Consider the following 19,769-nt stretch of genomic DNA (forward strand, 5'->3'; position numbering starts at 1 on the left):
TAGTTTCATAACTTTTTCAACTCCCTTATATTTTCATGTACTAATTATTGTCCAAATGTACCTAGAGGCACCAAATCCTTAGCTAGCATTGGCTTTATGACTCTTGATATATATTGATGTACACTGATGAGATACATATTGATATGTACATTGCTATGCTGATATCTTAGTATCCTAACTGAAAAAGTTTGGAAAATGATAACTTCAGGTACTTTTATAAGTGTGTTATGAGCCCCTAAGGGACATGTAATCAGTGCTGAAGTGATCGCCCTTTTCTTCTAGATGACAGGAATTGAGACAATTGCAACATTGAGGGTTCCTCCTCCACATTCCCCAAGCCAGTCCACATGAACCTAGTATCTGAGTCCACTGGTGTGCGAGCATGGCAGCTCCTACTCAAGTCCTTGGCCCACCTTCCAAACCAGATTCCATGCTTAAACCCTACTATATAGACTTGCTGGAGACATCACTGAACAGAGAGACGGGATATACCTCAGGGGAGGAAAGAAAATCAATGCTTTAACAACCCACCTATCAATGTACGGAGGTGTGAACCTTTTGCTGACAGCTGGAAGGCTCTGAAGAGCCTACCCGGTTACCTGAAGAGTGCTTGATTATGCAGGCTTTAACGTTTACACAAACCATCACTAATGCCACCTCCATGTGGCCCCTTCATTTGCACAAAGGGGACTGCGGTATGATTTAATGTATGGAGCAGGCTTGACCAATGACTTCTACCTACATCTGTGTGGATGCTGGGTTAACTACTTATTTATGACCTCCATCGCCATCCAACATATTGGGGCAGTAACAGAACAGACATTGTATTTTTCATTCATTTGCTCAAGACCTGCTTCTTCCCTCTTTCCCAAATCCCAAGTGAGTTGCCGTGGGCACCTCATGTCACAAGGGTAAGTAACTCACTCAGGGTTGTGGGGTGAGGACAGAGCCACGTGAGGCCCCTGGGCAGCCTGGGTGGAAGGAGGATGGGCCCGGGTGGGCTGGGGAGTCGTAGTAGGAAGCAAGGCTTGCTTCAGGAGTGCTTCCCGCACGTAAGCAGGTGCGTATCGGCTGCTTCAGGACTGCCTGTGGCCTCCAGGACTACTATCGTGTGGCCACGTAAAGTCTCGGGGAGACTTTATGTGGGGTCTTTGAGCGTTCAGATGGCCAGGCAGAAGGAGCACCGCACCGGGCGTCACAGAACTGCTTGTCAGCTCTGCTTCTGCTGTGGCTCAGCCGATGAGCCTCTGCATCCGTAGGTGGAGAGACGGCCTCTTCCAGTCTAACACTGATTCCTCCCCCACTGAGAACTGGGGCTCACAACACCCCCAAACTCCCTCTGCCTCAGAGAAGAGCTGGAGCACTTACAAATAAAAGGCGACCTGTGGCCCCGGGGGTGTGTGCGTGTGGGCGGGGGGCTTTTATTACCACTCAATACCCCATTTGCCTGCTGTCCGTCCTTCCCCCTTCCTCTCCTAGGCCTCCCAGTGGCCGCCAGTAGTTCTTGCAGACATCACTTCCCACAGTGGGGGGTCTCTGACCTTCGCTGTGAGTAACAGCTCTCCATGAAGGCGGTATAACTGACCAGGGCAGCGAAGACGCCGACTACAGAATTAATTCTCCGAAGAGCAATTGACAAAAGTTTTGGTAAGTCAGTCGGCCCAAGGAGGAGAGGGCAGCCCCGTGCGGGTAAAGGAAGCAGAGAGGGTGGGAGGGAGCGGGCCTGGGGAACTCTGTCCTGAAAGAGGAAGGACCACATACTTGTGGAATAACAGACACTTGACCCCCTCTCCGGGGGCACCGGCCACGCAGTGTCCTAGCCCCTTCCCTCAACTGCTCCGGATCTCAGCGGCCAGTCATGCACAAACTCGCCCACCTGCGGAGACCCCTGCTCTCGGGCGTGTCCCCGTCAGGGAGCGGCCAGGCTGCGCCAGGGCGCCCCTCTCCGACCGGGCCGCGGGACGCACTGCGGAGGGGCGGCGGGGGAGCGGGTGGGCGCAGCTCCGCAGCACGGGCTCGCGGCCCCGCCGGCTCCCACCCGGCCGCGGGCGCCGGGGGTTGGCCGCGGTTCAGCCCGCCCGCCGCCGCTCCCCGCCCCCCGGGTCCCTGGAGGCCCCGCGCCGCCGGAGCGGGAGGTGGAGCCGAGCCCGCCGCGGCCGCGCAGGAGGCAAAGTTCGGCGGCGGCGGGAGCAGCCGGAGGCGGCCGGGCAGCCCGGGGCGCCTCGGGGTGAGTCGGGTCCCCTCCGGGGTCGGCCGGGGCCGGTGCGCCGCGCGGGGGCGTCGGTGCGGCTGGCAGATCGCGCAGCCCCGCGCCGCCTCCTCGCGCTCCCCAGCCCGCGACCTGGGGGAGGCGCGTGCAGCCCGGGAGGTAGGTGCCCCGCCCGGCCTCTGCGTCCTGTCGCGGGGGGCTGCGGGCGCCGCGGGGCGGGGGGCGGCTGGGCCCCGCGGAGGGCGCGGCGCCTTCAGGTGGGCGCGCGAGGACGCGGAGGAGGCTTCCAGGGAGGGTCGGGGGCCGCTGGCGCGCCGGGTCACTTTGGCTTCAGCACCCTTTCTCGTGGCCTTTAGCTGTTTAATTACTTTCCCGAACAGCGCCTAAAAAGTAGCCTTTACACGCGCCCGCGTGACGACTTGGCTGGTGTCGGGGTATTATTTTTGCTGTGATGGAGAGGGTGCCGCGGCTGGCGCGGCGGGCAGCGCTCTCCTGCCTTGGACCTGGGCGGTGGGGAATGTGTCCGAGGGTCACCGCGATCGGAGGACGCCCCGAGGAAGTGCTTCTTGCGGTCAGTGGGGAGAAGCTGTTGGAGGGCACGGTCTGGGGTGGGGGTTGAAGGGCGGGGAGGAGGAGGAAGGCTGTACAAAGAGGAGGCAAAGTTGTCGCTTCCGCGACGCTTCCTGCACCTGCACTCCGGTCAGTGATGTTGAAGTTACGTTTTCATCGATGAGCAAAGAGAGAGTGGTGGGAGAGGAGAGGATTTTAGCAGCACTGCACATGCTGCGACAGGAGCCTTGGGAGATACTGACGAATGATAGAGTGGTTATTTGGCAAACTCCACGTTTATTTTGATTTCAAAGCCAGGAGTAGTTTTTACTTAAATATCATTACAGAGGTCTAGATAATAAGGATAATGAACTGTTCTTTCACATCTTTTTACTAGAAATTTAAATTTACTTCTACTGGATTTCTTGGATTTTGTTAACATTGTTTATACAAGAAAGTCATGATTGTCGTGGTGTTACTTGCAACAGTGAGCATTAATGAGTCCTGTATGGTGCTGTCATGTTGCTAATTGGAAGAAGTCTTTCAAACTTGGAAATAGAAGCATAAAGCAAACACATAAAGCCTTAGTCGTAGAAAGTGACTTGAACACGTGTAATAGTGCATAATAGGGGATGGGATCCTGTGTTGTGTTCCCCGGGGAGTGTCAGTTTCTGGAAAGCAAGAGATGGGCCATACCTCCTGTAGGAACCCAGTCAATATTTAATAATTCCTCTATGTTAAACTGCCGTACCCCGTACTATATGTACTATAAATTATACAATACTGAAATGCTTTAATTCTGTTCATCTTTGTGTTCCAAATCTCTTACGTCTGTTTGCAAACTGTATTAATGGGGTTCAAAGTAAAATCTCAGAATTTGGATTCACAAGTTTGCACTATAGTGAAGGGAGCATTTGCTTTGCCATCCGGGATACCTGGGCTCCCAGCAGCCTCTCCCATCTATTATCTGTATGACCTTGGGCAAGTCACCTATCCTTTCCCAGCCTTGGTTTGCACTTTGTAAAATGCCAGTAATATTCCTCACCTTCTGGAGATGTTAGGCAGAATGAAATAACATTTAGGAACTTAACCCCAGTGCCTGGAGCACAATGAGTGCTTCATAAATGTTGTCTCTTGTCTTTTGTCTTCCTTTACTTTTAGGAATCCCCAACTCTGGCATGTTTCAACATTTTTTTTTTAATTTAAAATTCCTTCCTCTGTGCAATCTTACTTTCCATTCACTCATTCATTCAACAACCGGTTATTGAAGAACCTCAGATGCTGCACTATGTGGGTGTTTGGAAACGAGGAGCTGACACTTCTGGGGTGGGGGCGGACAGTCCTTCAGATTTTTCCTGTTGGTGAGAATCCATCATCAGGTCATATGATGGTGAATTGTACTTCCCAGTCTTCATACTGCTCTAGCGCTGTCCTTACTGTCGTGTTGTTATGTTGGAAAGAAAGAACAGGAAGCTCTGTGAGTTGCTCGTCTCTCCTGTTTAGCAGCCCACTGCCTGGCAGGGTGGGAGGGCTCAATATATTGCTGATTTGAAATACAGAATGTAATGAAGTTATTCTTCAGGTCCCTTTTTTTTCTTTAATATTCCTGGTGAAAGGACCTTGGGATTCTAAATGATAGCTCTACTATATATTAGGGCTAATAGACGTTATTAAAGAAGGTAGCTCAGGTAGACTTTATTACCTATTGATTTTGCCCTGGTGATGAACAGTCTTATAAAACGTGTAAAGCCCCTGGGGCAGCGGCTTCACCACTAGGGGCCGCCTCTGCATAGTGTATCACCCAGGCTGTCAGTTATCACATTATTCTGTCCTTAAGGTAGCAGAGGAATTTAACTTCCTGGGTTCTGGACGTGGAATACTTTATTAGAAAAGGACAAGCTTGTGTGAAAAGCATTACCCAAGGCCTAAAAAGCAATGAAAGTGGTCTTAAATGATGGATTTGGTACCATTTTAGAATAACTTTAGAGTTAAAGGCTTAAAGGAGATTTAAGAATTGGGTTTTTTACTTTGCACATCGTTATATTTAAATATATGATTTTTTAAAACTTTCTAAAAAATCAAATATATTATTTTGGTCTAGTATTTTCAAGTTTGTGTTTTTAGGTGTGTCTTTGGTGGAGCTTATTTTTATCATATCATGTATTTAAAGTTGCTTTATTTCCTAAAATAGATCCTTGTAGCACTAACAACAATACTGGTCGTTTCTCAAGGAACTTTATCCGGCCAGTGGAAGCTGTTGGTGTCTTTTCTTTTTAAAAAGGGCCACATTAAATTTTGCCTTTAAAAAATATGTTTGATTACATTTCAAGATGCATCATTGAAAGGCATTTTTCTTCTGTGAATTTTTGAAAAAACTTATTTCTAAATTCTAATTTGAATGAAGTTAGTCAGACTTGAGACTATTGAACAACTCAAAGGCGTGTTGGTGTTTTTATTTGTCAGATATAATTTGCTATTGGATAGAAAAAATACAATGTATGTAAGCCAACATTATTACTGAAAATATTGCCATATTGTTTGCAAGTGAATAAGAGAATATTATATTTTCAGATTTTCAGAGAAATTTAATTACAGTGACAAACTAAACACCATTAATCTGCAAAGTAAAATTAGCAGAGAAGAGTTCCGTGCACTGCAGGCCCTCAGTCTTACCAAGGTGTTTTCTTCTCTTAGTTACAGGAACATCTCTGAGTTTGGAAAATTACTAGACATCCAATTCTGATTTTCATATGGTGGGATTTTAAAACAAGGCCATCTGATTTTACCTGTTTTTCTATCAAGGTTTAGACCAGTACTCTTTAGGGAACTTTTGTGTGAAGGTCGTAGATAATTTTTATCATCACTTCTCTCTGATTAAGCTAAGTTTTGGGGTTATTTTTAGGATTCTGAGCATAGCAAAGTTACACGGATCCTGTTTGCACAAACAAACGCTTCTCTAGAACTGGAAGATTGTTGCTTTCGCCCAAACACCCAGCTAGTGAAGGCCGTGGTCTCCCTGCCTCTCCTCCTTCTGCCCAGAATGAAGCTGAGCCTACGCCAGAAGGAGCGTCTAGAGCTTGATGCAGAAGGAGGCGTTTTAGTTCGGGCAAGAGCCCCTGAGCTGGCCGAGATTATGGATGCTGGAGGTGGGAGGAAATGGGTGAGTCTTCACACCTGGGAGTCGCTTTTAGGAACCTGCACTTGGGAGGAGCCTCCTGGACGGCAGGAATGGCAACTGTTCGCTAGAATTTGCAATGGAATGTTTTGAACCTATCACTTAGTGAGACATTGCTTTGCTGCACAGTTTTTGTTGTTGTTCTTAGACCATGCAAAACATAACATTTGGTTATCCTGGGGTCATGTCTGATACTTTGTTTTATTTTCACACACAGGGACATTTGGGTTGATGGAGGAAGAGGGAAGCAGGAAACAAGGAGGAGGTGGATGGCAGTTGTCTATTTACACGGAGCGCCAGGGCTCGCCTTATTTTCGCCTTCCTAAGGCACATGGGCATGTGCTGTGCAGCTTAAGTAGGTGTTGTTCGCTGGTGATTTTGGGGTCTACTCATCTACTCTGTTAATAAAATTACTAAAATGGTAGTCCTCAGTTTAGGTCCTGGGTACTCTCAAAAGTGACTTCGTCACCCATTCCTTAGAAACTTGCTAAAGTTAATCTATCAGTTAACGTATGTAAACAGGGCTGCTGCTGGCCCACGAGGTGCCCCTTTGTGGTGGATTGCCTTGTACCAGGGTACGTGGTGTGGGAAGCAGAGAATGAACTGGACTAAAGCCCCACTCACCTCCCGCTGGCCACTCCTCTGTGGCACAGTCTGCACAACTGTGTGTGATGCTTTTGTCTGTAAAAGTGGTTAGAACAGTGCCTGGCACATACTGGATGAGAGATGTATCACCACTGGATGTTATTATTATTAGTGATGGCATTGCTTTCAGGGTAAATCATTCTAGCAGTCACAATAATCTGGAAGAGAAGATTCAGGTGAGCTTAGTGTTTACTATGGTGTTTGCAAAGACAAGCGATTCATTTCAGGTTTCTTGCTGCACTTCCATTACAGTCCTTCTCTTGCTGTGATAAAACGGCCAACACTTAGGCAGCACTTCACCATGTAGCAGCTGCTCTGCTAAGTGTGGGCCGTGAGTTATTCATTTAATCAGCACAGCCACGTTAGGAAGCATGCACTATTATCTGCATTTTACAGATGAGAAAACCAAGGTTTGGAGAGGTGAGTTACATGCCCCGGGTCAGCTCATAGGTGGTGGCCCCGGGCCTTGAGTCCATGTCTGCCTGGCTCCAGAATTTGAGCTCATAAGCTCTGTCCTGTCTTTTCCAGCATAAATACTGGTTGAGTTGGCAGCCCTGTAGACTCTAAATATCTTAGAGTTCTAAGGGTTAACAAAACATGAAAACATTGATTGTCCTTAGATTATTGTATTTGTATCCATTTCTGGACGTGATGGAGCAAGATGACTAATGAATTTTTATCAGTGGGTCTGCTTCAGCACTTTTTATTTATAGGTTTTTTATATGTAGCTTTTTTTAGTAGCTCAAAATACAATACAAGTAGTACAACTTATTTCTGTACAAGATTTAACTTCTCATCAAGGCACTTTGCAGGCCTGTTATAAGCAGAATATATGAATAACATCAAGGGTGTGGGGTGCAGAATATTAAGATGTGAAGGCTGGAGTCAACCATTCATGCAACCAATAATTATTATTCACCTCATATTAAGACACTTTGCTAGACGCTACAGAGATTACAAAGATGTGGAAGACTGTAGCACAGGGGAAAGCATTTGAGCCTTTGGAGCAATTCTGGAGTTTGAGTCCCAGCTCTACCACTTAGTGACTGGGGGTCCTGGTCCCATCTTTGAACATCTCTGAGGCTTAGTTTCCTTGTCCATATAATGGGGATAATAATACCTTATAGGCTGTTGCAAGAATTAAGTGAGATGTATAGGGAAAGCACCAAACTACTAGAGGCAGGAGGTACTAACCAGTAGGGGCCCTTCCTTTTCTTCTTACTTGTCTCCTCTCACTTGGTCCCTCCCCCTCCCCCTCCCCCTCTACACTTAGGGGTGGGAGTGGTAGAGATAAAGATATCTCAAATCCAAGATATACTGTGAGGAATTCATTTAAAAGGTTACTTTCTGGTTTTCCCTCTTGGGGGCTGGGACAGACCTGGCAGAGGTGTTGGGTGATGTGTGAGCTGGTGCCACTGTAGGGTTCCTATCAGCCTAGGTTGTGAGCCAGGCTGGCCAGAAGAGGATGAATTCCAGGAGGCAGTGGCAGCTTGGAGGCCAGGATAGGTGCCTATGGTGTAGAAAAAGGTTTGGGTCCAAGGGGGTGAAGGTGAGGCTATTTTGAGGAGTAAACAAGAACTGAGGTCTCATGGAAATTGGAACAAGCCAGAAATGAAGTTTGAGGTGGACTGAGTGGGAGGGGTTTGGGATCTAGGTGGAGAGCAAGGCAAGAACATGAGCAACTTGTTCTGGAGGGGCACGAGCTTGGGTCGCGTGGCTCTAGTGCACGGCTCTCGGCTGGGTGGACCTGCTGGAGAGCCTGAGAGAGCCTGCAGCCCTTCTGCATTCCCGAGTTGGTGCGTGGCCTGTTATATGCTGCTGGCTCCCTGGTCTCTTACTGCAGAGTTTCCAAAGGCAGTGCATGCTCTCTCAGCAAGGAGCTAAGTCAAAATTATTACTTGTTGTCAGTTTCCATTCTAGATCTTCAAGGGTAGCTGGTAGCACAGTAAGATAAGCCTTTTTTTTCTTTTCCTCAGTTGGAGGTTTGGTTAAATACACCCGGATGTGTTTCACGGTGAGGCAGGGAGCCAGGTCCGTGGGCCCCGCATAGGGTCCTGCTGGCATTTCTGTAGCGTGGGCTTAGTGTTGTTAGAGAGATGGTCCTAGTGGTTTTATGATAATGAGCCGCCCTGTTCCATGTCCAGGGTAGGTGCTATGTGTGGCAGGGAGGGAATGCAGGTTTTACAAGATCATTACATTTCAGGAACGTCTACCTCAGCCAAGAAGCAGGAGGCCTTGACTCATTATTGATTATGCATCGGCACGTAGGTGCAAACCGGCCCTCCCATGAAGAAGCGAGCAGCACCTGCCCAGGTGCAAGAGAAGCTTGATTCAGGGTTTTGTTTTTTTTAAAAAAAAGCCAAAAAATTAAAAACAATATTGAATTGAGGAAGAACAGTTTGTTTAAAGCAAGTTACTGTCATTTTCAAAAGCCCATTTTATAGAATTAATGGAGTGTGTTAAAATGAAATGAATAAGCAAACTTTAAAAAAAACAACAGAAGGATAGCTTTGTGGGAAAAGAAGTAGTTCTTGAAATGAAATCCAAGTTAGTTCACGTGGTTCTTGGGAAGATTAGTGGAATGAGTGTGTGCTGAGCACTCTCATAAGTGAGGAAATACGGGAGACGATGGGCTGAGTGAGGAAGAGCACCGCGCAGAAGGGGCTTGGGCGGTGGAGTCGGGTCACCCGCTTCACAGCTCTGCTTGTCCTTAACTGCGATCTGGATGCTACTTAGTTCTTTAGATCCGGTTTCCTCATCTGTCAAGGGAGGATAATAGTGCCTATCTTACTGGGTGGTTTGCTGATTGGTTTAGATAATGTACATGGACTGCTTAGCACGTGGTAAATAGTACATACTGGCTGTTATCATTACAGGGCCACACAGGAAGGAAGCGTGGGAGAGAAACAAGGGTCAAGGAGCCTTTGGGAGACCAGGGGAGCAGTCTGTATTTGCCCTGGATCTTGAATCTTCACATTCTACTCTTCTATAAATTCTCGATCATTATAATCAGATATGTCTTGAGCACCCACAGTGTACATGTCACTATGATTAGGTGCTTGAGTATGGAAAGTAACCCCAGAAAACTGCCCTCCGTATCCTCTTAGACTGAGAGGAGCGAGACAGTGACTGGGACTTGCTGTTAAAAGATGGATTCCTAATGTCCTATGGCTAGTTTAATTAGCTGTCCAAAGGATTTCTTTTTCTTATTTCCTATCGACTCTCTATACACATGGATAGGAAATAAGTACATCTTCTTGGGCCTCTGTAGACATAAGTAACTCAAAATAGCCAGAGTACCTTTACATATGTTATTTGCATAGAACTAAGATTTATTTAAGTACATTTGTACTTTAAGTACAGAATGGGGACCAAGGGAGGAGACCTGTGTTTTGGGGGATATTTCTTTGGATGTACTATGACCTGCAAGTTCTGGCTTCTATCTAAAGCGTGTTCTTTGGTGGAGAGGTTCCTTTTGCTTTTCCAGTAAACTCATTGCCTGTAGATTTCTGGGCCTGAATAATAGGAAAGAGCTGAGTTTGAGGAGTTTTTTTCTCTCTCTCTCCTCCAGATGGAGGTGTAGATAAGTTGCTATAGAAGGAGACTAGGAGCTGGTGGAGAAGGGATTCCAGAGCCAACTCACTCCGTGGCCATGAGCAAATCCTTAATCCCTAAAGTAGGGATTTAATCATTGAGACTTGAGGGCCGTTCAAATGTGAAGCAGTGAAATTTGTGGATTGTGAAGGGATTCATCAGTCCAAATGGTGGCTGGAGCCAAAATCCGAGTATAAAACAGTCACGCTGTTGGATCAAGTAAGGTGATTCAGCATCTCAGGTCTCAGGTTGTCTCAAAAATCATTTTCCTTTGTAGAGAGTATATTATTCACTTTTCCATGAGTATCCTTGGGTATACAGGAAAATTTATCTAGCTTCACTGGAATTACCTTTTTGTCTTCCTCTGAGAATGAGTCTGGACTAGTACCTGGGCCATTATTAGTGTGGATAACAGAGGCGATGAGAACACCTCCTTAGACTCTTATGCAGAGTGGGTGACTTCATGTTCATGTTCTCATGGAAATGAGGTAGGAGGAGATGTGGGAACTATAAGCCTTTTGGTTTCTTTCCTACTCAAGACGGTGGCCTCAGGAACCACCAGTAGGAATGATTTGCTCATTGACTACCAGGACTGTGATTTCTTTCCCATCCTCTCAAGGTGGCAAATTTTATTGGTGGCCACAGGATGTACAGTGAGTGTTTGTACTTTTCACCAGGGTGGGACAGGTGGGAGGTGTGTGAGAGTCCTTTATAGAACCATCTGGTTGCCTGCAAGTGTGAGGAGGTGCTTGTTCCCCTCGTGGAGATGGTCCAGCCCGGGGTGAAGGCGCATGGGAGGCACCGGCTTCTGTAGACTTCTTTCCCTGGTCTCCATAAAGGACTGATTATTTTGGGGGCAAATGTCATGCCTGTGTGAAATGGACAGGTATTACTGTTGCTCTTAATGGCTTAGGAATGAGGGTCAGAGAGGCTTTGAATAAAGCTGACTCTGTTCATTTACGTATACAAACTAGAAATCTTTGAAATGGCAAAATCATGCTTTGAAAGGGACACTTAAGTCCTGGAGGATTCGTAGACTGCATTTAATAGTCTTGTCAATGACTTGCTGGAGTTAGAAGTAATAGGAGGACCATTGGTTAGCAAGAATACATCAACAAAAACAATGCTTTCTCTGAGATAATTTAGTCTAACATTAGTATTTTGCAGAAGAAATAATAGTATGTTTGAGATCATTTGGACTATCTCCTTATTTTGAAGATGAACAGAAAAAGGCCCAGAGAGGTGAAGTGACTTATTTAAGATGACCCGGCTACTTAGTGGAAAGACATTGTTAGGAATGGAACCCAGGTCCCTTGTTTCCGTCATGCTGCTCTTGATAGGCCATGAAACGTCCTTAGATACCATGGCCGACTGGCAGGTAATTTTACGTGCCCCTACAGCGATGCTGCCTACACAACTGCCTGCTCCCAAGTTGTTTAGAATCTGGTTGTGGAGCTCCTACCATGTGCTTGGCACTGTGATCGGTGCTGGAGATACATAGATGAAAAGACGGGTTTCTCATCTCAAGGAGCTCACAGTAAAGTGACATACAAAGAAGGGAATGTATTATCAAGCTATGGCTTAATGACACGTGGAACATCTTCCCTGGGGCTGGTAAGCTCTCAGTGCCTACTTCAAGGCCAAGGGCATTGGTTTCTATTTCTTGTTGATTTGACAGCATCAGGAGTGGACATAATGGCAGTAAGCTTCATGAATCAAATTGACTGTAAATGGTCTCAGCTTCATCTGTTACACATCCAGCTAGTGGATTAAAATTTGAAATCCTTTGTTCTCTGCATTTCAAATCCATGATCTTTCTGGAAACACTTGCTCAGAATAGTTCTGGAGGAGTTTGTTTAGGGACATAAGTCAAAAAAGGGATTGTTTGTGCCCAAAGAGAGATAAGATGTGGATACGGGTATCATTGCAGCTAAGTCAGAAGTTGAATAATTGGTTTTTCAATTAAAATGAGGCCCATTTTTTTCTCTAGGGAGTGCAGAAATAGCAGAAGATTAGGAAGAAATTTATGTGCTAAACACTATTTGAAGCACTTTATTTGTGGAATTTTTTTTTAAACCCATACAAACGTGTTTGAAGAACTGAGATTCATGTAGATGACATACCGTGGCTGGGTCAGGTGATTATGACAGGCAGAACCCGCATTTGAACATAGGTCTGTTTGCCATTAAAGCTCCTACTCCCAACACTGCTGTAGCGCCTCCATGGGTACCAAGCGTAATCAAGCATTATATGGCGGCAGGCATTGTAGTGGCTTTTATGTCGTACTTGGACAAGACTGTAGACTCCTGGAGAATGGGGAGCATAGTTTACCCAGTTTTTTGATATATTCCAAGAAATGTAGCACAGTGTGTAGACACAACAGGTTCTCTATAAATACGTGTGGGATGAATGAATGCAGAAATTTAATAGTCACCGGGGTTGGTAAGAAACTGTGTTCACGAATGGGCAAATTGCCTTCTAGGAGCCCTGTATTTGAGTATAAAGCTGACCTTGGAGAAACGAAACAGATAACCCACCCTTAGAAATCTCGTTCGCTATCATTTGCAGTTCATAAGCACGCCTGGTTTTAACTATATTCATGCGTACTGTTTTCTTACTTTGTGTTTTCCTAAAAGCTACCTATAAACAAATTATGTATTCATAATCTTGTGGCAGGCTGGGTGGATTTAATAGAGTCAGGAAGGCTTCCAACACGTTAAGTGTTCTTGAAGGTAATAAAAAGGAGGACTAATTATCTAGCTGAAATGATTATAAGAGAGATGTTGGCCATCTTGACTCACTAGCATTTTGACGGCAGCAAAAGTGGTTAACAAAAGACAGCTTTGAGAAACACCAAAGATGATCCATTTGAACCGAGTTATTTTATTAGATCTATGGAGTGCATGTATCTACGGTCTCCTGAGCAAGAGGATGGGACTAAATAATGCATTGAACGTCTGGGGTTGGAGTGGTAATTTGAAAGTACGTGGCTGGTGTTCACAGTCGGAGCCTGTGAGATTTCACATTTAATGATTGTACCTTTCCCATAGCCATCTGTCTCTCTCTTTAATAAGCAATATTCCTTATCAGATCTGATTTGTGTACATTGATTACAACATTATACTTGTTAAATATTAAAGCATTTTTTCCCCTTGTGTGAAGTCTAATTAGGCAAAGTGTTCAGTGCAAGCCTGGCATTATCGTTCAGAATAATAGCCTGGTCATTACCTATGACATACCTCAGTTTCCTGGATCATTTGTCTTTTTCCCCCGCCTCCTATCAGAGTCCAACGTACCAAATACAGTGCATGAAAGTTTGATGAAGGGTTCAGCACTATTGGGCCATTAAGAAGGTCATGCTACAAAGATTATGAAACCTTTTAAAAATGAATGGAGAAATTTATTATCTATAGTTTGCATTTTTTATGAATCAGGCTTTTGAACAGATATAGCTGATGAAATTAATTTTACTAAATTAAAGCATCTTAGAATAGTTTTAAAGGATAAAAATACATGTTACAATGATGTTGGAAAGAAGAGAAAACCAATCAGTAAGTAGTTACATTTTATATGTGCTGCTGATAAAAAGAATAATTTTAGATATTGAACCACTATCACCTGAAACTCCATACTTACTTTTTCAACTTATTTCTTCTGTACAATCTAATTCAAAAATTTATGTGCATCGTTGATTTCATGGCAAGCATTTTATTAGTACAGGGCCAAAAATAAGGTTATGAATCACTCTAGTATCTTTGATAAGTTATTTAGCATCATTTTGAGATGACCACTGTAATGAATGTTGTCTTTTTTTGAGGTGTTCATGGTACTCTCTCATTTATTATTTATTTATTTATTTTATTATTTTTTTGTGTGTGTGAGGAAGATCAGCCTGAGCTAACATCTATGCTAATCCTCCTCTTTTTGCTGAGGAAGACCGGCTCTGAGCTAACATCTATTGCCAATCCTCCTCTTTTATTTTTTTCCCCAAAGCCCCAGTGGATAGTTGTATGTCGTAGTTGCACATCCTTCTAGTTGCTGTATGTGGGATGCGGCCTCAGCATGGCCGGAGAAGCGGTGCGCGCCCGGGATCCGAACCCCGGGCCGCCAGTAGCGGAGCGCGCGCACTTAACCGCTAAGCCACCGGGCGGGCCCTCATTTATTATTTAAATTTATAAAAAAGTCTTCAATCTGCTGTGAGCATGCACAAACACACAGGCACACGCATGCTCACACGTGTAAACTGGGGCTGATTGGCATGAACCAGATTAGGAATAGGCCCAGTTTATTGCATATTATTCTCAGGGAGAAAAGCTTTTAAGCCATAAGTTTCCTGTAATGTATGGTTATCAGGCTAATAGGTTTTTCCCTCTCGCTGGTCCCAGCAGCTCATGTTGAGGTTTTTCAAAGTGTCTTTATCCCTTCATAATTGCAAATAGCAACAGCATTGCTTTCCATTTATGCATTATGGAAAGCAGCCTGTATATCTTCTTAAAGTGAGAGTTTATTTTGAGTTGTTTTTGAATATGGTCAAATCAAAATGAGATTTGTCTCTGAATTAAACTTTGGATATGAAGATCAAAGAATGGAAGGGAATTTATAGATCATCTGGTCTAATTTTTCTGCCTCCCAAGTGAGGAGGCTGAAGCTCAAAGAGGCAAAGTGGCTCAGCCAAGTTCATGTGGATGTTGGGGGCAGAAATGGAACTGGAGCTCTGCTCGTTCCACTGCACTGTTTCTTCAGGACAGTGGAGACCCTTGGCAAATGATGACATTTGGACCAATTCCCATTTCCTGGGCCCTTCACATGTATAGTGTACCTTGGCCTGGGTAGGTTAGAAAGGCTTTGAAGGAAAGATCGCTGCCTTACAACCAGCTGAAGGCAGAGTTGGTATAATCTGAATCTATCTGGGGTTACACAAGAATTCATATTTTATTTTTGCTACTTGACATATTGCTAGAAACTGAGAACTCAAAGCCAGTGCCTGCCTTTGAGAATCTCCGAGTTCAGTGGGGAGTCAGGCAGGGCAGCAGACAGCTGGGATTATCCAAGAGAAGGTTGACTACTGCTGGGCCAGACCAGCACTCAGCTGGACAGTTGGGTCCTCTGTTTCTAAGGCCCAGAGTCTGGCTTTTTTCAGCCTGCGGTGGCCATCATCAGGCCCTGACTAAGTTATCTCACCAACATGCCCCAAGGTTGAGGAGGATCCAGAAGGCACAGGGAGTAATTTACCTTGACAAATAACTATAATGATGGTTAAAAACAAGCATGGTGGTTAAGCACATGGGGTCTGAAACCTAACGTCTTTGGGTTAGACTAGCTGCCATGTACTAGCTATGGAACTTAGGCAAGTTACTTTACCATTGTGAGTACAATGGGAATAATAGCAAACATTTATATTGTACTCACTATGTGACAGCTGCAGTCTCAGTGCTTTAGGAATATTAGCTCATTGAATCTTCACAACATCGCTGTGAGGTAGGTACTGCCGTTATTCCCACTTTACACATGGGGAAACGGAGGCCCAAAGAGGTTCAGTGTATTGCTCAAAGTTACACACTTGTCATGGTTTAGAGGGAGGAGGGTCCAAGATGGCAGCATAGGAAGACCCTGAACTCATCTCCTTTTACAGACACACTGAATCTACATCTACATATAAAGCAATTCCTCATGAAGAAGAACTGAGTGCTGATTGAATAGCCTCTACACTACAAACGATAGAGGGACCTGTGGAGATGAGTAGGAGAGATAGAGGTACGGTATCGACCAGAACCCCACCCCTGACACAGTGACGTACAGCGGGGAGGGATATCACTGAGGGGCCTGTGTGCAGGCTTGCCCACCCTGGGGCGCAGTGAAAAAACAGCAGTTTAAAGACCACCTAGACAATATAGGAAGGAAATCTATTTACTAACCCTAGAGCATCTGCCAAATGGGCGGGGAACTGCTGGAACTCTCTCTGGGGTTAGAGGTGCCAGCGCCATTTTTTGCATTCCCCCTCCACCGTGATAGCGCGGGTGGGAGCACTGTCTAGATGCTCTCGTGGGCTTGCTAAAGCCACCCAGTATGCCCCAGGCCCCTGGTCCACACCTGCTCCAGGTGTCCCCCCAAGGCAGCTCTGGCATGGTGCGCCCCAGGACCACCTGGCTTGCGCTCACACCAACTCCAGCCATCCTGCCAGGGTGGCCCCACGACTTTATGGTTCATGCCTGCTCCAGCTCCAGCTAGCTTCTCAAAGCCCTGTGGCACGCATAGTCTACACAGGGGATGCTCCTACACAAAGTCTCTCCTTCAGAACCAGGAGAGATAGCTGTTTTACCTGATTCATAGAAACATATACAGAAAGTCAAACAAAATGAGAAGACAGAGGAATATATTCCAAACAAAAGAACAAGATAAATCCCGAGAGAGAAAACGCTAATGAAATGGAGATAAATAATGTACCTGATAAAGAGTTCAAAGTGATGGTCATACAGATGCTCACTGAACTTGGGAGAAGAATGGAGGGGCACAGAAGTTCAACAAAGAGTTAGAAAATATAAGAAAGAACCAATCAGAGCTGAAAAATACAATAACTGAAATGAAAAATACACTAGAGGGAATCAGTAGCAGATTAAATGATACAGAAGAATAGATCGATAATCTAGAAGACAAAATAGTGGAAATCACCAAATCAGGACAGCAAAAAGAAAAAAGAATTTAAAAAAATGAGGATAATTCAAGGGACCGCTGGGGCAACATCAAGCATACTAACATTTGCATTATAGGTGTCCCAGAAGGAAAAGAGAGAGAAATAAAGGGGCCAAAAACTTATTTGAAGAAATAATGGCTGAAAACTTCCCTAACCTGGGGAAGGAAACAGATATCTAGGTCCAGGAATCTGAGAGTCCCAAACAAGATGAGCCCAAAGAGATCCACACCAAAACATATTATAATTAATATGGCAAAAGTTAAAAGAGGAGGATTGGCATGGATGTTAGCTCAGGGCTGATCTTCCTCACACACACACACACACACACACACACACACACACACACACAAAATAAATAAATAAATAAATATTTAAAATATGGCAAAAGTTAAAGAGAGAGAATCTTTAAGGCAGCAAGAGAAAACAAGTCACATACAAGAGAACCCCTCTAAGACTATCAGCTGATTTTTCAGCAGAAACTTTGCAGGTCAGAAGGGAGTGGCATGACATATTTAAAATGCTGGAAGGAAAAAACTTACCATCAAGAATACTCTATCCAGCAAGGTTATCATTCAGAATTGAAGGAGAGACAACAAGTCTCCCAGACAAGCAAAAACTAAAGGAGTTCATCACCACTAAACTGGCCTTACAAGATATGTTAGAGAGTCGTCTTTAAGTGGGAAAGAAGAGGCCATAATTAGAAACAAGAAAGTATATGAAAGAAAAAATCTCACTGTTAAAGGCAAATATTTAGTAAAGGCAATGAAACAGCCACTTAAAAAGCTACTATGAAGGTTAAAAGACAAAAGTAGTAAAATCAAGTATAACTACAATAAGTAGTTAAGGAATACACAAAATAAAAAGATATAAAATATGATGTCAAAACCATAAAATGGGGGAACGTAAAAATGTAGTGCTTTTAGAATGCATTCGAATGTAAGCAACATCCCCTTAAAATAGACTGTTATAAATAGAGGTTGATATATGAACCTCATGGTAACCACAAACCAAAAGCCTACAATAGATACACAAAAAAATAAAGAGAAAGGAACCCAAACATAACACTAAAGAAAACTATCAAACCACAAGAGAAGAGACCAAGAGAGAAAGAAGGGAACAGAGAAGAACTACAAAATACCACCAGAAAACAACTAACAAAATGGCAATAAGTACATACCTATCAATAGTTACTTTAAATATAAACAGGCTAAATGCTCCAATAAAAAGCCATAAGGTGGCTGAATGGATAAAAATTTAAGACCCAACTACATGCTGCCTTCAGGCGGGTCACTTCAGATCCAAAGACACACACAGACTAAAAGTGAAGGGGTGGAAAAATATTCCATGCAAATGGAAGTGAAAAGAAAGCTGAGGTGGCAATACTCATAGCAGACGAAATAGACTTTAAAACAAAGACTGTAACAAAAGAGAAAGAAGGGCATTACATAATGATAAAGGGGTCAATCCAACAAGAGGATATAACACTTGTAAGTATTTGTGTACCCAACATAGGGACACCTAAATACATAAAGAAAATATTAACAGACATAAAGGGAGAAATTGACAGTAATACAATAATAGTAGAGGACTTTAATACCCTCTTACAGCAATGGATAGATCATCCAGACAGAAAATCAATAAAGAAACATTGGCTTTAAATGACATGTTAGATCAGATGTACTTAAAGATATTCATTTCATCCTAAAACTGCAGAATACACATCTTTTCAAGTGCAAATGGAACATTCTCCAGGATAGATTACATGTTAGGCCACAAAACAAGTCTCAATAAATTTAAGAAGATTGAAATCATATCAAACATCTTTTCAAACCACAACAGTATGAAACTAGAAATCAATTACAAGAAGAAAACTGGAAAAAACCGACAGGGAGTGACGTCAGCATCATGGCGGAGTGAGCTTTCCCGTGAATTCTTCCCCCACAAGATACAACAAAAGCAACAGCCACAGACCAACAACGGAATCCCAGACAGTGAAAAGCTAGAGCGGAGGGATCCACACTGCCGCATATCTGAGAGCGGAACGTGCTGGGCCCCCGGAGGAAGTGGGGAGAGGTAAGGAGAACTCCGCTCCCTCCCCATCAGATCAGCGATCCGGTCCGCGCGGCTCCCAGAGAGGGGGGAGGGGCGGCCCTCGGCGGGAAACTGTAGCTCTTCGGGCTCTCTCAGCCAGTGGGAAACTCCCGCACAGAGGGCTCAGAGGAGCCACAGGGCTACCATCAACATCTGAGCAACCCAGAGAGCGGATAAAGAGGGGCAAACGAGAAGCCTCCCACGTCAGGGACCCAGAGGGCAAAAGAGAGAGCTACCCCCTCCCCGCAACCCGGAGTCTGCAGCTCGGCCAGATCTAGCGGTCCGAGGCAGACCTGAATAAACTGGACTGGACCCGTGGATCGCAGTGGGGAAACAAAACAAAACAAAACAAAACAAAACTGCGGATCGCAGCAGAAAAACCGGGGCAGAGCGCAGGGGGCTTAGACTACACAGCCCTTTACCACCAGACAGTGGCGGCAGGTGGAAATTGCAACCAGAGACTTCCAGGATGAGGAAAATCAAAACCAACACAGGAACCACAATGCAAAAATATATGAAATCACCAGACCAGAAACAAAATGACAAGCACCCAGAAATCAACCCCGAAGACACAGAAATCCATAAACTAAATGACAGAGATTTCAAAATAGCTATCATAAAAACACTCAACGAAATACGAGACAACACAGACAAACAATTAAATGAGATTAGGAGTTTCTTCACAAAAGAGATTGAAATCATAAAGAAAAACCTATCAGTGCTGATGGAGATGAAGAACACAATGGAGGAGATAAAGGAGAATCTGGAATCTTTAAAGAACAGAGCTGACAATATGGAGGAAAGAATTAGTACTT

General features: G+C 44.5%; 1 protein-coding gene across 3 annotated transcripts in view; it reads left to right on the forward strand.

The window, feature by feature from the left end:
- The first annotated feature begins 1,535 nt into the window (after positions 1–1,535).
- CSGALNACT1 (chondroitin sulfate N-acetylgalactosaminyltransferase 1) overlaps positions 1,536–19,769 on the forward strand; it is a 348,338-nt gene continuing 330,104 nt past the window's right edge. The window contains exon 1 of one of the 3 annotated variants that reach the window (XM_058525340.1): positions 1,536–1,647. The gene's annotated coding sequence lies outside the window, so the exon portion shown is untranslated. Of the gene's footprint in view, positions 1,648–2,348; positions 2,369–9,647; positions 10,826–19,769 lie in introns of those variants that run through there. The other 2 variants (XM_058525345.1, XM_058525341.1) reach the window with 2 other exon arrangements.

This window comes from Diceros bicornis, chromosome 29, assembly GCF_020826845.1.
Source record: "Diceros bicornis minor isolate mBicDic1 chromosome 29, mDicBic1.mat.cur, whole genome shotgun sequence".
Classification (NCBI taxonomy): Eukaryota; Metazoa; Chordata; class Mammalia; order Perissodactyla; family Rhinocerotidae; genus Diceros; species Diceros bicornis.